Consider the following 20,689-nt stretch of genomic DNA (forward strand, 5'->3'; position numbering starts at 1 on the left):
TACAGTCTGCATGTGAATGCAACTAGTAATAACAGTATGCATGTGAACACAGGTAATAACAGTCGGCATGTGAACACAAGTAATAACAGTCTGCATGTGAACACTACAAGTAATAAAATTCTGCATGTGAACACATCAAGTAATAACAATCTGCATGTGAACACAACAAGTAATAAAAGTCTGCATGTGAACACATCAAGTAATAACAATCTGCATGTGAATACAATTAGTAATTGCAGTCGGCATGTGAACAAAACAAATTATTACAGTATTATGTGAACACAACTAGTAATATCACTCTGCATGTGAATAAAACTAGTAATTAAAGTCTGCAAGTGAATACAACTGTAGTAATTACAGTCTGCATATGAATACAACTGTAGTAATTACAGTCTGCATGTGAATACAACTGGTAATTACAGTCTGCATGTGAATACAACTGTAGTAATTACAGTCTGCATATGAATACAACTGTAGTAATTACAGTCTACATGTGAACACAAGTAATTTCAGTCTGCATGTGAATGTAACTAGTAATAACAGTCTGCATGTGAACACAACTAGTAATAAGTCTGCATGTGAACACAAGTAATTACAGTCTGCATGTGAATGCAACTAGTAATAACACTCTGCATGTGAACACAACTAGTAATAAGTCTCCACGTGAACACAAGTAATTACAGTCTGCATGTGAATGCAACTAGTAATAACAGTCTGCCTGTGACCTCAACAAGTAATAACAGTCTGCATGTGAATACAATTAGTAATTACAGTCCCATTTGAACACAACTAATAATAAGTCTCCATGTGAACACAAGTAATTACAGTCTGCATGTGAATGCAACTAGTAATGACAGTCTACATGTGAACACAATTAATAACAGTCTACATTTGAATACAATTAGTAATTACAGTCTGCATGTGAATGCAACTAGTAATAACAGTCTGCATGTGAACACAAGTAATAACAGTCTGCATGTGAACACAACAAGTAATAACAATCTGCATGTGAACACATCAAGTAATAACAATCTGCATGTGAACACATCAAGTAATAACAATCTGCATGTGAATACAATTAGTAATTGCAGTCGGCATGTGAACAAAACAATTTTTTACAGTATTATGTGAACACAACTAATAATATCACTCTGCATGTGAATAAAACTAGTAATTAAAGTCTGCAAGTGAATACAACTGTAGTAATTACAGTCTGCATATGAATACAACTGCAGTAATTACAGTCTGCATGTGAATACAACTGGTAATTACAGCCTGCATGTGAATACAACTGTAATAATTACAGTCTGCATGTGAATACAACTGTAGTAATTACAGTCTATATGTGAACACAAGTAATTACAGTCTGCATGTGAATGTAACTAGTAATAACAATATGCATGTGAACACAACAAGTAATAACTGTCTGCATGTGAATACAACTAGTAATAACAGTCTGCATGTGAACACAAGTAATTACAGTCTACATGTGAATGCAACTAGTAATAACAGTCTGCATGTGAACACAACAAGTAATAACAGTCTGCATGTGAATACAATTAGTAATTACAGTCTGCATGTGAACACAAGTAATTACAGTCTGCATGTGAATGCAACTAGTAATAACAGTCTGCATGTGAATGCAACTAGTAATAACAGACTGCATGTGAATACAGCTGTAGTAATTACAGTCTGCATTTGAACACAACTAGTAATAACAGTCTGCATGTGAACACAACTAGTAATAAGTCTCCATGTGAACACAAGTAATTACAGTCTGCATGTGAATGCAACTAGTAATAACAGTCTGCATGTGACCACAACAAGAAATAACAGTCTGCATGTGATTACAATTAGTAATTTCAGTTCCATTTGAACACAACTAATAATAAGTCTCCATGTGAACACAAGTAATTACAGTCTGCATGTGAATGCAACTAGTAATAACAGTCTACATGTGAACACAATTAATAACAGTCTACATTTGAATACAATTAGTAATTACAGTCTGCATGTGAATGCAACTAGTAATAACAGTATGCATGTGAACACAGGTAATAACAGTCGGCATGTGAACACAAATAATAACAGTCTGCATGTGAACACTACAAGTAATAAAATTCTGCATGTGAACACATCAAGTAATAACAATCTGCATGTGAATACAATTAGTAATTGCAGTCGGCATGTGAACAAAACAATTTTTTACAGTATTATGTGAACACAACTAATAATATCACTCTGCATGTGAATAAAACTAGTAATTAAAGTCTGCAAGTGAATACAACTGTAGTAATTACAGTCTGCATATGAATACAACTGCAGTAATTACAGTCTGCATGTGAATACAACTGTAGTAATTACAGTCTGCATGTGAATACAACTGTAGTAATTACAGTCTATATGTGAACACAAGTAATTACAGTCTGCATGTGAATGTAACTAGTAATAACAATATGCATGTGAACACAACAAGTAATAACTGTCTGCATGTGAATACAACTAGTAATAACAGTCTGCATGTGAACACAAGTAATTACAGTCTACATGTGAATGCAACTAGTAATAACAGTCTGCATGTGAACACAATTAGTAATTACAGTCTGCATGTGAACACAAGTAATTACAGTCTGCATGTGAATGCAACTAGTAATAACAGTCTGCATGTGAATGCAACTAGTAATAACAGACTGCATGTGAATACAGCTGTAGTAATTACAGTCTGCATTTGAACACAACTAGTAATAACAGTCTGCATGTGAACACAACTAGTAATAAGTCTCCATGTGAACACAAGTAATTACAGTCTGCATGTGAATGCAACTAGTAATAACAGTCTGCATGTGACCACAACAAGAAATAACAGTCTGCATGTGATTACAATTAGTAATTTCAGTTCCAGTTGAACACAACTAATAATAAGTCTCCATGTGAACACAAGTAATTACAGTCTGCATGTGAATGCAACTAGTAATAACAGTCTACATGTGAACACAATTAATAACAGTCTACATTTGAATACAATTAGTAATTACAGTCTGCATGTGAATGCAACTAGTAATAACAGTATGCATGTGAACACAGGTAATAACAGTCGGCATGTGAACACAAGTAATAACAGTCTGCATGTGAACACTACAAGTAATAAAATTCTGCATGTGAACACATCAAGTAATAACAATCTGCATGTGAATACAATTAGTAATTGCAGTCGGCATGTGAACAAAACAAATTATTACAGTATTATGTGAACACAACTAGTAATATCACTCTGCATGTGAATAAAACTAGTAATTAAAGTCTGCATGTGAATACAACTGTAGTAATTACAGTCTGCATATGAATACAACTGTAGTAATTACAGTCTGCATGTGAATACAACTGGTAATTACAGTCTCCATGTGAATACAACTGTAGTAATTACAGTCTACATGTGAACACAAGTAATTACAGTCTGCATGTTAATGTAACTAGTAATAACAGTCTGCATGTGAACACAACTAGTAATAAGTCTCCATGTGAACACAAGTAATTACGGTCTGCATGTGAATGCAACTAGTAATAACAGTCTGCATGTGAACACAACTAGTAATAAGTCTCCATGTGAACACAAGTAATTACAGTCTGCATGTGAATGCAACTAGTAATAACAGTCTGCATGTGACCACAACAAGTAATAACAGTCTGCATGTGAATACAATTAGTAATTACAGTCCCATTTGAACACAACTAATAATAAGTCTCCATGTGAACACAAGTAATTACAGTCTGCATGTGAATGCACCTTGTAATAACAGTCTACATGTGAACACAATTAATAACAGTCTACATTTGAATACAATTAGTAATTACAGTCTGCATGTGAATGCAACTAGTAATAACAGTCTGCATGTGAACACATGTAATAACAGTCTGCATGTGAACACAAGTAATAACAGTCTGCATGTGACACAACAAGTAATAACAGTCTGCATGTGAACACATCAAGTAATAACAATCTGCATGTGAACACATCAAGTAATAACAATCTGCATGTGAATACAATTAGTTATTGCAGTCGGCATGTGAACAAAACAAATTTTTACAGTATTATGTGAACACAACTAATAATATCACTCTGCATGTGAATAAAACTAGTAATTAAAGTCTGCAAGTGAATACAACTGTAGTAATTACAGTCTGCATATGAATACAACTGCAGTAATTACAGTCTGCATGTGAATACAACTGGTAATTACAGCCTGCATGTGAATACAACTGTAGTAATTACAGTCTGCATGTGAATACAACTGTAGTAATTACAGTCTGCATGTGAATACAACTGTAGTAATTACAGTCTACATGTGAACACAAGTAATTACAGTCTGCATGTGAATGTAACTAGTAATAACAATATGCATGTGAACACAACAAGTAATAACAGTCTGCATGTGAATACAACTAGTAATAACAGTCTGCATGTGAACACAACTAGTAATAACAGTCTGCATGTGAACACAAGTAATTACAGTCTGCATGTGAATGCAACTAGTAATAACAGTCTGCATGTGAATGCAACTAGTAATAACAGTCTGCATATGTATACAGCTGTAGTAATTACAGTCTGCATTTGAACACAACTAGAAATAGCAGTCTGCATGTGAACACAACTAGTAATAACAGTCTGCATGTGAACACAAGTAATTACAGTCTACATGTGAATGCAACTAGTAATAACAGTCTGCATGTGAACACAACAAGTAATAACAGTCTGCATGTGAATACAATTAGTAATTACAGTCTACATGTGAACACAAGTAATTACAGTCTGCGTGTGAATGCAACTAGTAATAACAGTCTGCATGTGAATGGAACTAGTAATAACAGACTCCATGTGAATACAGCTGTAGTAATTACAGTCTGCATTTGAACACAACTAGTAATAACAGTCTGCATGTGAACACAACTAGTAATAAGTCTCCATGTGAACACAAGTAATTACAGTCTGCATGTGAATGCAACTAGTAATAACAGTCTGCATGTGAATGGAACTAGTAATAACAGACTCCATGTGGATACAGCTGTAGTAATTACAGTCTGCATGTGAATACAACTGGTAATTACAGTCTGCATGTGAATACAATTGTAGTAATTACAGTCTGCATGTGAATACAACTGTAGTAATTACAGTCTACATGTGAACACAAGTAATTACAGTCTGCATGTGAATGTAACTAGTAATAACAGTCTGCATGTGAACACAACTAGTAATAAGTCACCATGTGAACACAAGTAATTACAGTCTGAATGTGAATGCAACTAGTAATAACAGTCTGCATGTGAACACAACTAGTAATAAGTCTCCATGTGAACACAAGTAATTACAGTCTGCATGTGAATGCAACTAGTAATAACAGTCTGCATGTGAACACAACAAGTAATAACAGTCTGCATGTGAACACATCAAGTAATAACAATCTGCATGTGAACACATCAAGTAATAACAATCTGCATGTGAATACAATTAGTTATTGCAGTCGGCATGTGAACAAAACAAATTTTTACAGTATTATGTGAACACAACTAATAATATCACTCTGCATGTAAATAAAAATAGTAATTAAAGTCTGCAAGTGAATACAACTGTAGTAATTACAGTCTGCATATGAATACAACTGCAGTAATTACAGTCTGCATGTGAATACAACTGGTAATTACAGCCTGCATGTGAATACAACTGTAGTAATTACAGTCTGCATGTGAATACAACTGTAGTAATTACAGTCTGCATGTGAATACAACTGTAGTAATTACAGTCTACATGTGAACACAAGTAATTACAGTCTGCATGTGAATGTAACTAGTAATAACAATATGCATGTGAACACAACAAGTAATAACAATCTGCATGTGAATACAACTAGTAATATCAGTCTGCATGTGAACACAACTAGTAATAACAGTCTGCATGTGAACACAAGTAATTACAGTCTGCATGTGAATGCAACTAATAATAACAGTCTGCATGTGAATGCAACTAGTAATAACAGTCTGCATATGTATACAGCTGTAGTAATTACAGTCTGCATTTGAACACAACTAGAATTAGCAGTCTGCATGTGAACACAACTAGTAATAACATTCTGCATGTGAACACAAGTAATTACAGTCTACATGTGAATGCAACTAGTAATAACAGTCTGCATGTGAACACAACAAGTAATAACAGTCTGCATGTGAATACAATTAGTAATTACAGTCTGCATGTGAACACAAGTAATTACAGTCTGCGTGTGAATGCAACTAGTAATAACAGTCTGCAGGTGAATGGAACTAGTAATAACAGACTCCATGTGAATACAGCTGTAGTAATTACAGTCTGCATTTGAACACCACTAGTAATAACAGTCTGCATGTGAACACAACTAGTAATAAGTCTCCATGTGAACACAAGTAATTACAGTCTGCATGTGAATGCAACTAGTAATAACAGTCTGCATGTGAACACATCAAGTAATAACAATCTGCATGTGAAAACAATTAGTAATTGCAGTCGGCATGTGAACAAAACAAATTATTACAGTATTATGTGAACACATCAAGTAATATCACTCTGCATGTGAATAAAACTAGTAATTAAAGTCTGCAAGTGAAAACAACTGTAGTAATTACAGTCTGCATATGAATACAACTGTAGTAATTACAGTCTGCATGTGAATACAACTGGTAATTACAGTCTGCATGTGAATACAATTGTAGTAATTACAGTCTGCATGTGAATACAACTGTAGTAATTACAGTCTACATGTGAACACAAGTAATTACAGTCTGCATGTGAATGTAACTAGTAATAACAGTCTGCATGTGAACACAACTAGTAATAAGTCTCCATGTGAACACAAGTAATTACAGTCTGCATGTGAATGCAACTAGTAATAACAGCCTGCATGTGACCACAACAAGTAATACAGTCTGCATGTGAATACAATTAGTAATTACAGTCCTATTTGAACACAACTAATAATAAGTCTCCATGTGAACACAACTAATTACAGTCTGCATGTGAATGCAACTAGTAATAACAGTCTACATGTGAACACAATTAATAACAGTCTACATTTGAATACAATTAGTAATTACAGTCTGCATGTGAATGCAACTAGTAATAACAGTCTGCATGTGAACACAGGTAATAACAGCCTGCATGTGAACACAAGTAATAACAGTCTGCATGTGAAAACAACAAGTAATAACAATCTGCATGTGAACACATCAAGTAATAACAATCTGCATGTGAATACAATTAGTAATTGCAGTCGGCATGTGAACAAAACAAATTTTTACAGTATTATGTGAACACAACTAATAATATCACTCTGCATGTGAATAAAACTAGTAATTAAAGTCTGCAAGTGAATACAACTGTAGTAATTACAGTCTGCATATGAATACAACTGCAGTAATTACAGTCTGCATGTGAATACAACTGGTAATTACAGCCTGCATGTGAATACAACTGTAGTAATTACAGTCTGCATGTGAATGCAACTAGTAATAACAGTCTGCATGTGAATGCTACTAGTAATAACAGTCTGCATGTGAATACAGCTGTAGTAATTACAGTCTGCATTTGAACACAACTAGTAATAACAGTCTGCATGTGAACACAACCAGTAATAAGTCTCCATGTGAACACAAGTAATTACAGTCTGCATGTGAATGCAACTAGTAATAACAGTCTGCATGTGACCACAACAAGTAATAACAGTCTGCATGTGAATACAATTGGTAATTACAGTCCCATTTGAACACAACTAATAATAAGTCTCCATGTGAACACAAATAATTACAGTCTGCATGTGAATGCAACTAGTAATAACAGTCTACATGTGAACACAATTAATAAGTCTGCATGTGAACACAAGTAATAACAGTCTGCATGTGAACACAACAAGTAATAACAGTCTGCATGTGAACACATCAAGTAATAACAATCTGCATGTGAATACAATTAGTAATTGCAGTCGGCATGTGAATAAAACAAATTATTACAGTATTATGTGAAGACAACTAGTAATATCACTCTGCATGTGAATAAAACTAGTAATTAAAGTCTGCAAGTGAATACAACTGTAAACAGCGTCCGGATTACTTTCGGAAATTCCGTCGCGTTTCGGAAAGTTTTAATTTTCAAAACTTTTGAATATTTATTTGTGCTTTTAGGTTAGTGAGAAGGTTATAATAATTCTTCATTTCACTTTAACACTGTTTTTACACCCCTCAGACCCCTTTAAAAAGTCACTTCTGGCCATTATAATGGCCACTATTTTCTTAATGGCCAGAGTATTGACCAGAATTTTTTAAGTGGCCAAAATATTTACCAGTGTTTTTAAAATGGCGGTTTTAATGACCCATGTTTTTTATACTGGTCAGAATAATTACAATTGCTTTTTAAATGATGGAGTTGATGAACATTTTTTTTTGATGGACAGTATAATGGTCATTTTATTTTTCATTACATACATAAAATGACCAGTATTTTTGTTCATGTCTCTAAATATAATGGCCCAGAAAACAGCCTGCTACCTCGTGTGAGCTCAATATACGTGTGGGAATTTATTTTTCCCAAGTTTTACTGGCGCTTGCAAGTACACTTAAATGAAATTTCGCGAATATTGCCTCGATCCCCAGTGAAATTTCATAGTAACGCTGATGCCAGTGACTGCTGGTGGACTGCATAACCTGCGGAGTATTTAGATGGTGTTGAATCATAGGACGATTGCAGTACTGCAACTGGCACATCAAGGTATGAATTTGTAATTATTTTACCATTTTACAATGACTTCAATACAATATTAGATACTTTTGTTGTTGTTTATGTAGCAGGATAGTTTTTTGGGGCTTTCGTTTTTGTTCAGTCATGGCACACTGTGCAAGTAATGCTTCATTATTATTCATAATTGTCAAACAACAAGCTCAAGTAGGTGTTAATGAGGATTAGCTCCTATGTTTGTTAATACAAGAAAAGTATAAACAAAGGTTATTTCCAACTCCTGAAATCTGCAAAAAAACATCAACGTAAATTTGTTTCCATTCATGGCAATGTTTTCAAATTATTTTAATAAAATAATTTAACTGACTGCAAAATGTTTGTTTTTTTAAATTTTCGAAGACTATGTATATTGTTTTTTTTTTCTCTTCAGACAATACCAGCAATAGTGTACTGTACACTAGGAAATCTAATTTAGTAATCATGTATTAACTATACATGTATATATTATGCCCATAACATCAAATACCATACAGAATCCCTTTTTCCTGTAAACTAGTATAGATGATATATGCCTACAGTGTGCAACAGTTCATTTTTCTTTGCGCACAAAAGAAAAAAGTAAAACTCATACTCAAAATAACTTTTAATTTAGCATGGATTTAAACTAAATTTCAATTGAATCTAATATTCTTTGCTCATCTTTGAGCCCAATTTGATTTGAATGAGTTGTAGAGATCAATATAAAAGGGAAGTGAACCTGAATGTATGCATCTAAAGTAGGAATAAACAGAAGACACTTATTCGTAGCATTCACGTAGAGCTCTTTAGCAAAGGCTAAGAGGTCCAATACGTTACCCTGTGCTAAAAAAATGTGCATGAATACAGGCTAAGAAATACTAGGTACAGAGTAAATCTGGTCAGTCCAAAGCCTTAGCACAGGCAAAACACAACATGCATGAACGCTTAGCTCGGCTAAAAAAACCATTGTATTTAATGTTCATTTAGGAGATTTACTACTATATTCATAACTTTTTATTTTGGTGTGCCATTTCCTGCATGACAATCAACGCTAACACATATAGAGAGATTGACTCAAGAAAAAATGTACTGATGATGAGACTGTGCTACTTCCTGTTATTCTGCAATTTGCACTTTCTGAATTTGCTTTGGTATTGTTTTATAACTGTAGAACTAACTTTCCTAGTTACTCTTACTGAGCACTCATAGTTAAAATTTCTGAAGATTTTGCCTATTCTTAATAAGTTTGGGCGTTCCTTACCCCGTGCTAACCATTGTTTCCTTCTGTGCATGAACTCAAACATATGAGATTAGCTTAAATCTTAGCCCGTACTTTGTGTAGCATGAACACTACTATTGAAGATACAGGGGGCAAATGGGCGAGACTTAAACAAAATATAATGAAGGTGTAATATGCAGTCAGTAAATGTCCTGGGCGTTTCTGGGTCAGCCAAATTGATCATGGGTACTCTGGCTCAACTGGGACAAAAAAATATTTAGTCTATACATGTATAACATTACTTAAATCATAGACCTTAGAGAACAGGGACATACTACTGTGGCTACCCCTTTCATGTAACCATGGAACTATAGTTCCATGATGTAACCTTAGTTATAATCCTCTACCCAAATTAACACCTTAGAGAAACTGATAATAAAGCTATGTCAACACCACTGTTACATCTTTTTCTATTTCATAAGCCAAACATGACTGCCAGGGTGTAGCTACACAAAATGAGACAATTTTGTGGTTGGAATATAATCAGAAAAATTAAATTTGATCAAAACTTGAATAGCCAAGTCCATTCTATTGATGCGAGTGAAACTAAAAATTAACAATTTTTATTCCACTATGAAATCAGGAAAGGGAAACAAAAATGGTAAGTTTTCTCTGCAAGGAAACAAAACTGCCTAAAAGTAAACAATGACCAAGAAAATTTGTGTCATTATAACAAGTGGATTTTTCATCATATTTAGAACAGATATAGCATAGTGCACTTGTTATACACTAACTAATGGGAATACTAGTAAAAACCGTTTCAGATGTATAAATCTTCTAGGTACATGTATATGTATTAATGAGATTATACAGGTTATAACCCACATTGCACATTGTCTCAGACAGAAGTTGCATGACCCTGTTTTCTAAGGTCATGCTTAAATCATAACCATCCGAATACCATTATTTCACTTTTCAAACTAAACTGTTTTTATATTTTTAATAGCATTTTTTTGATTTTGAAAAAAAAATATAGAAACAATATTACACTTAACATAATTACTCTATTAGCAGCACATGCGCTTAGGTAAATTACAGGGATCTTCAACGGTCGAAATATGTAATATTTTCATGATTTAGTATCCACAAATGTAATTTTAGAGCAAATATGGTATTGTATTGGATCATAATTATAATACAATTATTTATTTTGTGAAAGTACCTGGGGATCGATGAAGTTGTACATGCATGGTGGCATTCCCATTGTGGAGGGACTCTATAATTTTGTATGTACACAACTTCCTACTTTGAAAGACAAAATCATGCAGCTGCATTGTTACATAACATTCTTTTGTCTCTTGTAGGAAGTTAAATCCCCCTATTGTTCTCAGAAATTAGGTTCCCAAGTACAGCAATGTACTGTCCACAGAGGGACTGTGTACTGTCCTAGTCTCTCAAGAGATGAACTGTGTGTATATATGGCACAACCCCTTAATATATTCGGTTAGGAAACAATTTGATATTATTCTGTTTTATTTGATATTTATATTTTTTCAATCAGAATGTACCGGGTATCATCTTTTTGGAAGTATATCTGAGTTGCATAGGGGAAAAATTGACATATCACAAGATGTCATTTTATCCACATTGTTATTTGTGAGGACAGAAATATGCCAGAATACACAGACACCACAAATTTTTGTTTCCAAAATTGATTACAAAGTGTCTTAATTAAAAACTGGTCATTGTAAGCTAATAGCAATCTGAATTATTTTTTGCAGATAATGACAATTTAAAAAAAGGAAATACTATATAAATGGAACGCAAGAAGTTGAAGAACCAGAATTTATGGGAAAAAGGGGAAAAAAAAGTTTAACCAGTATTGATGGATGCAATGGTTTAGCATTTGCATGTTTATCAGTTTTACATTTGCACACAGATTTTGAAAGTTCCAAGTGTGTAGAGTTACTGTACATTCCTTTTTTTATGTTTTCCCTCAAATAAAAGTGACATCTTTCAACTGGTATTTCATGATTTTCAGCTATCTTATATAGTTCTTCTTGCTGACCCTTTTGTACACACCCACACTCACTCCACAATCTTTCATCTTCTTAATAATAATTAACAGGAAAATATTATTGAAAAAATCCTGTAGAGATCAAAAACATGAACAAATTTGACACGCCTACATCTTTGAGAAAAAATATTTTACACTAGAAAAAGAATAGCACAAAAACAAAGAGGAGAAAAAACATTTTGCACAGCCCCCTCCTTAAGCTAATCGCCTCTCAAGAAAACTTGATGAATATCTGGAGGAGTATGACATTGCAAACCTAAAATATTATTATCCACTAAAACAGTCTGTATGGCTGTGCACTACATCATGATTTTTCAAAAACAAAACAAAACAAAACAAAACATGGCATACTTTTAATATTGCTTACATATTCTTGTTTTGTCTAATGTTTTCATTAATTATCCAATTTCTGTACTTTATGTGTTTGTACACTGAGCTGAATAATTAAGATGATGTTTTGAAGCACAGCGATAGAGGGACTGTGTTTGAAGCAATGTTTTAACCCCCCCTCCCCCCATATGACTTTTTTACTTTGCAAAGCTGTACCTCCCAGATCTTTAGTTGTTTATGCATAGATGGTCTTTGGTTATAAATTATTTACTTTCCAGTCATTTTTGAAGTGTAAACCTTTGTCATACTTTCTGCTGTGTTGACTTCCTGTCACTATGCTTTTGTTTCCCTTTGGTTAGCTAAACATATGAACGCTTGTTGAAAATCACACTTGGAAGTAAGAGTTTCTAATGGAATAGCAAGCAATCTAATCTATTCCTGAAATTGTTAAATTATATATAGTGTTATTTGGAAATGTCAAAATAAACTTCTAGGAATCTGTTATTCAGTTCAAAAAATAAACTGGTTGCATGCAGAATCTCAGAGAAACAATTGCATGTATATGCAAGAATGGACGGATGTTGCAGCAGCAGAAGTTTGGGCCTGGACATTCCAGTCGCATTTTTAAAATGATTTTAAATAATGTACGTATTCTTAAACTGTTACATGAGAGGGGCCAGAGCATGAAATAATATTTTAGTTTTGGAAACTATGCAAAGATGTGTGTTCAGTAATTCAATACCTTTGATGAGCCATTATTAAATTAGCATACTAAGGGTTAGATTTGAATAGATTCCTAGTAAGATTGGTGCATTCTTAATTCAAAAAAAATTAAAAAGTTTTAATACTACTAAATTATACATATGTTTGATATAATTTATTGTAAAACATTAATGTTGTTGTGAAAATAGTTTCATATAAAACGGTGAAAATTTGTCAAAATCCTTATATGTGTTGCCAGTGATATGCTAGTTTCCATTGTTATTTAAATGTACTCATCAGGGAGGTAGGTAATCCATTACAAAACATCACTGATCCACAGTAGTCTGGTTTCAGGCTACACCAAGTCATAGTCATAAGAGGGACTTTGACCAAGTACAGGCTAAGATATAAGTGAATCCCAAATGTTTGCATATCAGCTATACCCAATTGTGTTCACTCACAGGAGGGCCCAACAGTTATAGCACAGGCCACAGTGTTGAGGGTCTCTGCACTGGCTAAGAACACCCATGGATCTTTTTTTAGCTCCATGGAACACCCAAACTTGTTTCCCAAGGGAGGCAGCAATTATGAACAAACAATTAAACAGCAATGGTACAGTGCCATAGCTACACTGTTAACCGAAATAAACCAACCACAAATTATCGAAACAACCACCATATATTTCTCTCCCTTAATATTATTTTTTTCATTCCTTTTCCATGTTTTATTGATTTATAATGCTTATTTTTTTTATTAATATCATCACCAGTTTTTTCAATTGTTTTTTTTAAACCATTGTGGTGCTTCCGATACTAGTTTGCTGATAGTTGTTAGAAGGGAATTTTTGTGATGTTGATTGGTACACTCAAAAGCAATATCACATGTGCAATTTACGTTACACCCCAAAACGGCATGCGTGCGCATGCGAAACACCATATATTCGACTTCTGGGGAAGTCGTCTACTAGTATCCCACCAGTCATTAATTACTCCGTACACGCTTCCACACTGATTGGGTCGCTGTAGTAGAGCATACAACAACGCCAATTTGGTTCGCTGTCTACGACATGCACTAATAAAACTCTGCATTCTGTAACGCCGTTATATACTGTTCCTGTGCATCCAAATAAGTCGGTCTGTCTACGCTCGTGTTCCAGTGCACTTCGCTTCATAAATTAGAATGAAACATGTCAGCAGCAGAAATTTTGCGTTCGTAAACAGCGCCCCTTAGCCCCCGTGCTAAGGACTGGCCCTCCCAATGCATGGATGCAATTGGGTCTAGTCAAAATGCAAACATCAGCTAAAATCTTAGTCAGTACTTCATGTAGCATGAACACTATTATTGTCCAGCATTATAATACCGTGAACAAAAAAAACATGCCATTCACTGCTAAGTCAGCTAGCGCTACACACATATAACTTACTGAACCACCCAACCCAGTTTTGTACACATGCAGTAGTCGTGGAATATTTTCACAGATAATTTTCATATCACATTAAACCATTCATAATAGAGAAAATAGCAAAATATAAAAATAAAGCAGAGCATCATGGGTATTTTTTAGTTGACTGTGTCTTAGCCACTTTAAAATCACCTTCCATCAACCCTTCAACATAAACTTCTACAGTTTATAACACATGTTATGAAAAGTTTAAAATGTTATAGTTTGGGTGTATTTGAAGACTAAACTTTAGTTTTTTGTCATTATTAAAATGGGAATTTTGTTTATGTTTGAGCTTAATCCCACTCATAAAGACAGGCTCTTTTTTCGGATTAATAACTCGCTGTTTATGTGACTTTTTGGAGTAACCAGCTGTTTATGTGACTTTTTTTGGTGGAAAGTCAGTTGCTGAGTATTTTTGGGGTTGCACACTTTTCAAAGGTTCAGTAGTGAATGTCTTGTTTGTTTGTTTGTTCAAGGTATTAAAATGCTGGATATTGCCTTTATAAGAACAGGATGTAGTACAGAGTCTCATTGTCAGTCCATTTTTATCTCAAGAATAATGTCACAGAATGTGCTTGTATTGATTGTCAAGTTTAGTATAGTTATGAATAAGAATAGTTATGAATATAATAGTTAAATTTTCAAATGGACATCAAGTACAATGGTATTTTGGGTGATTAGCCTGGGCTCAATGTTTGCACACACTTCGTTAGCGCCCGTGATAAGGGTTTAGGCCGAATTTTGAAAACGGGTCATCTTCTATGTTCAATAACCTATTGCATTATACTATATATTATTAAGTCAACAGTATCAAGTGCATGATTTGTTGTGATTTTAAAAACAAATTAACCCAAAACGTCATATTTTTTCAAGATATATAATTCCATATTTCAAATTTTTCAAAATCTTGTATTTTACGTTTACCTACAATTGTACTGGCTTAAAATTGAAGCAAACTGAAGCGAGTGAGGAAAAAGAGGAGAGCTGTCAATCCCCATGTGCCATTACCGGGTATATCTGTGACATGAAAAAAAAAATGACCATTTTATTCATGTAATGAAAAATAAAATGATCATTATAATACCCATTAAAAAAATAGATTGTCACCCACTCCATCATTAAATAAAAAATTACTATTATTCTGACCAGTGTAAAAATAGTGGTCATTATAACTACCAGTTTGAAAATACTGGCCAATATTTTGACCATTAAAAAATTTCTGGTTGGTATTCTGGCCATTAAAAAAAAAGTGGCCATTACAATGGCCAGAAGTGACTTTTCAAAGGGGTCTGAGGGGTGAAAAAACAGAGTTAAAGTGAAATAAAAAATTATTATAACCTCCTCACTAGCCTAAAAGTATGAATAAATATTCAAAAGTTGTGAAAATTAAATCTTTCCGAAACGCGACGGAATTTCCGAAAGTTATCCGGACGCTGTTTGTAGTAATGACAGTCTGTATATGAATACAACTGTAGTAATTACAGTCTGCATGTGAATACAACAGGTAATTACAGTCTCCATGTGAACACAACCAGTAATAAGTCTCCATGTGAACACAAGTAATTACAGTCTGCATGTGAATGCAACTAGTAATAACAGTCTGCATGTGACCACAACAAGTAATAACAGTCTGCATGTGAATACAATTAGTAATTACAGTCCCATTTGAACACAACTAATAATAAGTCTCCATGTGAACACAAATAATTACAGTCTGCATGTGAATGCAACTAGTAATAACAGTCTACATGTGAACACAATTAATAACAGTCTGCATGTGAACACAAGTAATAACAGTCTGCATGTGAACACAACAAGTAATAACAGTCTGCATGTGAACACATCAAGTAATAACAATCTGCATGTGAATACAATTAGTAATTGCAGTCGGCATGTGAACAAAACAAATTTTTACAGTATTATGTGAACACAACTAATAACATCACTCTGCATGTGAATAAAACTAGTAATTAAAGTCTGCAAGTGAATACAACTGTAGTAATTACAGTCTGTATATGAATACAACTGTAGTAATTACAGTCTGCATGTGAATACAACAGGTAATTACAGTCAGCATGTGAATACAACTGTAGTAATTACAGTCTACATGTGAATACAACTTTGGTAATTACAGTCTACATGTGAACGCAAGTAGTTACAGTCTGCATGAGAATGTGACTAGTAATAACAGTACGCATGTGAACACAACAAGTAATAACAGTCTGCATGTGAATACAACTAGTAATAACAGTCTGCATGTGAACACAACTAGTAATAACAGTCTGCATGTGAACTCAAATAATTACAGTCTACATGTGAATGCAACTAGTAATAACAGTCTGCATGTGAATGCAACTAGTAATATCAGTCTGCATGTGAATACAGCTGTAGTAATTACAGTCTGCATTTGAACACAACTAGTAATAACAGACTGCATGTGAACACAACTAGTAATAAGTCTCCATGTGAACACAAGTAATTACAGTCTGCATGTGAATGCAACTAGTAATAACAGTCTGCATGTGAACACAACTAGTAATAAGTCTCCATGTGAACACAAGTAATTACAGTATGCATGTGAATGCTACTAGTAATAACAGTCTGTATGTGACCACAACAAGTAATAACATCTGCATGTGAATACAATTAGTAATATCACTCTGCATGTGAATAAAACTAGTAATTAAAGTCTGCAAGTGAATACAACTGTAGTAATTACAGTCTGCATATGAACACAACTAGTAATTACAGTCTGCATGTGAATACAACTGTACTAATTGCAGTCTGCATGTGAATAAAACTAGTATTTACAGTCGGCATGTTAATACAACTGTAGTAATTACAGTCTGCATGTGAATGCAACTAGTAATCACAGTCTGCATGTGAATACAACTAGTAATTACAGTCTGCAAGTGAATACAACTATTAATTACAGTCTGCATGTGAATACAACTGTCTTAATTGCAGTCTGCATGTGAATACAACAGTAGTAATTTAAAGTCTGCATGTGAATACAGGTAATAACAGTCTACATGTGAACACAAGTAATAACAGTCTGCATGTGAACACAACAAGTAATAACAGTCTGCATGTGAACACATCAAGTAATAACAATCTGCATGTGAATACAATTAGTAATTGCAGTCGGCATGTGAACAAAACAAATTATTACAGTATTATGTGAAGACAACTAGTAATATCACTCTGCATGTGAATAAAACTAGTAATTAAAGTCTGCAAGTGAATACAACTGTAGTAATTACAGTCTGCATATGAATACAACTGCAGTAATTACAGTCTGCATGTGAATACAACTGGTAATTAGAGCCTGCATGTGAATACAACTGTAGTAATTACAGTCTGCTTGTGAATACAACTGTAGTAATTACAGTCTGCATGTGAACACAAGTAATTACAGTCTGCATGTGAATGTAACTAGTAATAACAATATGCATGTGAACACAGCAAGTAATAACAGTCTGCATGTGAAAACAACTAGTAATAACAGTCTGCATGTGAACACAACTAGCAATAACAGTCTGCATGTGAACACAAGTAATTACAGTCTGCATGTGAATGCAACTAGTAATAACAGTCTGCATGTGAATGCAACTAGTAATAACAGTCTGCATGTGTATACAGCTGTAGTAATTACAGTCTGCATTTGAACACAACTAGTAATAGCAGTCTGCATGTGAACACAAGTAATTACAGTATACATGTGAATGCAACTAGTAATACCAGTCTGCATGTGAACACAACAAGTAATAACAGTCTGCATGTGAATACAATTAGTAATTACAGTCTGCATGTGAACACAAGTAATTACAGTCTGCGTGTGAATGCAACTAGTAATAACAGTCTGCATGTGAATGCAACTAGTAATAACAGAATGCATGTGAATACAGCTGTAGTAATTACAGTCTGCATTTGAACACAACTAGTAATAACAGTCTGCATGTGAACACAACTAGTAATAAGTCTCCATGTGAACACAAGTAATTACAGTCTGCATGTGAATGCAACTAGTAATGACAGTCTGCATGTGAACACAACTAGCAATAAGTCTCCATGTGAACACAAGTAATTACAGTCTGCATGTGAATGTAACTAGTAATAACAGTCTGCATGTGACCACAACAAGTAATAACAGTCTGCATGTGATTACAATTAGTAATTACAGTCCCATTTGAACACAACTAATAATATGTCTCCATGTGAACACAAGTAATTACAGTCTGCATGTGAATGGAACTAGTAATAACAGTCTACATGTGAACACAATTAATAACAGTCTACATTTGAATACAATTAGTAATTACAGTCTGCATGTGAATGCAACTAGTAATACAGTCTGCATGTGAACACAGGTAATAACAGTCTGCATGTGAACACAACTAGTAATAAGTCTGCATGTGAATACAATTGTAGTAATTGCAGTCTACGTGTGAATACAACTAGTAATTGCAGACTGCATGTGAACACAACTAGTAATTACAGTCTGCATGTGAATACAACTGTACTAATTGCAGTCTGCATGTGAATAAAACTAGTATTTACAGTCGGCATGTTAATACAACTGTAGTAATTACAGTCTGCATGTGAATGCAACTAGTAATCACAGTCTGCATGTGAATACAACTAGTAATTACAGTCTGCAAGTGAATACAACTATTAATTACAGTCTGCATGTGAATACAACTGTCTTAATTGCAGTCAGCATGTGAATACAACAGTAGTAATTTAAAGTCTGCATGTGAATACAGGTAATAACAGTCTGCATGTGAACACATCAAGTAATAACAATCTGCATGTGAATACAATTAGTAATTGCAGTCGGCATGTGAACAAAACAAATTATTACAGTATTATGTGAAGACAACTAGTAATATCACTCTGCTTGTGAATAAAACTAGTAATTAAAGTCTGCAAGTGAATACAACTGTAGTAATTACAGTCTGCATATGAATACAACTGCAGTAATTACAGTCTGCATGTGAATACAACTGGTAATTACAGCCTGCATGTGAATACAACTGTAGTAATTACAGTCTGCATGTGAATACAACTGTAGTAATTACAGTCTACATGTGAACACAAGTAATTACAGTCTGCATGTGAATGTAACTAGTAATAACAATATGCATGTGAACACAACAAGTAATAACAGTCTGAATGTGAAAACAACTAGTAATAACAGTCTGCATGTGAACACAACTAGCAATAACAGTCTGCATGTGAACACAAGTAATTACAGTCTGCATGTGAATGCAACTAGTAATAACAGTCTGCATGTGAATGCAACTAGTAATAACAGTCTGCATGTGAAAACAACTAGTAATAACAGTCTGCATGTGAACACAACTAGTAATAGCAGTCTGCATGTGAACACAAGTAATTACAGTCTACATGTGATTGCAACTAGTAATACCAGTCTGCATGTGAACACAACAAGTAATAACAGTCTGCATGTGAATACAATTAGTAATTACAGTCTGCATGTGAACACAAGTAATTACAGTCTGCGTGTGAATGCAACTAGTAATAACAGTCTGCATGTGAATGCAACTAGTAATAACAGAATGCATGTGAATACAGCTGTAGTAATTACAGTCTGCATGTGAATGCAACTAGTAATGACAGTCTGCATGTGAACACAACTAGCAATAAGTCTCCATGTGAACACAAGTAATTACAGTCTGCATGTGAATGCAACTAGTAATAACAGTCTGCATGTGACCACAACAAGTAATAACAGTCTGCATGTGATTACAATTAGTAATTACAGTCCCATTTGAACACAACTAATAATATGTCTCCATGTGAACACAAGTAATTACAGTCTGCATGTGAATGCAACTAGTAATAACAGTCTACATGTGAACACAATTAATAACAGTCTACATTTGAATACAAATAGTAATTACAGTCTGCATGTGAATGCAACTAGTAATAACAGTCTGCATGTGAACACAGGTAATAACAGTCTGCATGTGAACACAAGTAATAACAGTCTGCATGTGAACACAACAAGTAATAAAAGTCTGCATGTGAACACAACTAGTAATAAGTCTCCATGTGAACACAAGTAATTACAGTTTGCATGTGAATGCAACTAGTAATAACAGTCTGCATGTGAACACAACT

The sequence above is a fragment of the Saccoglossus kowalevskii genome, chromosome 12 (genome assembly GCF_978046115.1).
Source record: "Saccoglossus kowalevskii chromosome 12, keSacKowa6.1, whole genome shotgun sequence".
Taxonomy (NCBI): Eukaryota; Metazoa; Hemichordata; class Enteropneusta; family Harrimaniidae; genus Saccoglossus; species Saccoglossus kowalevskii.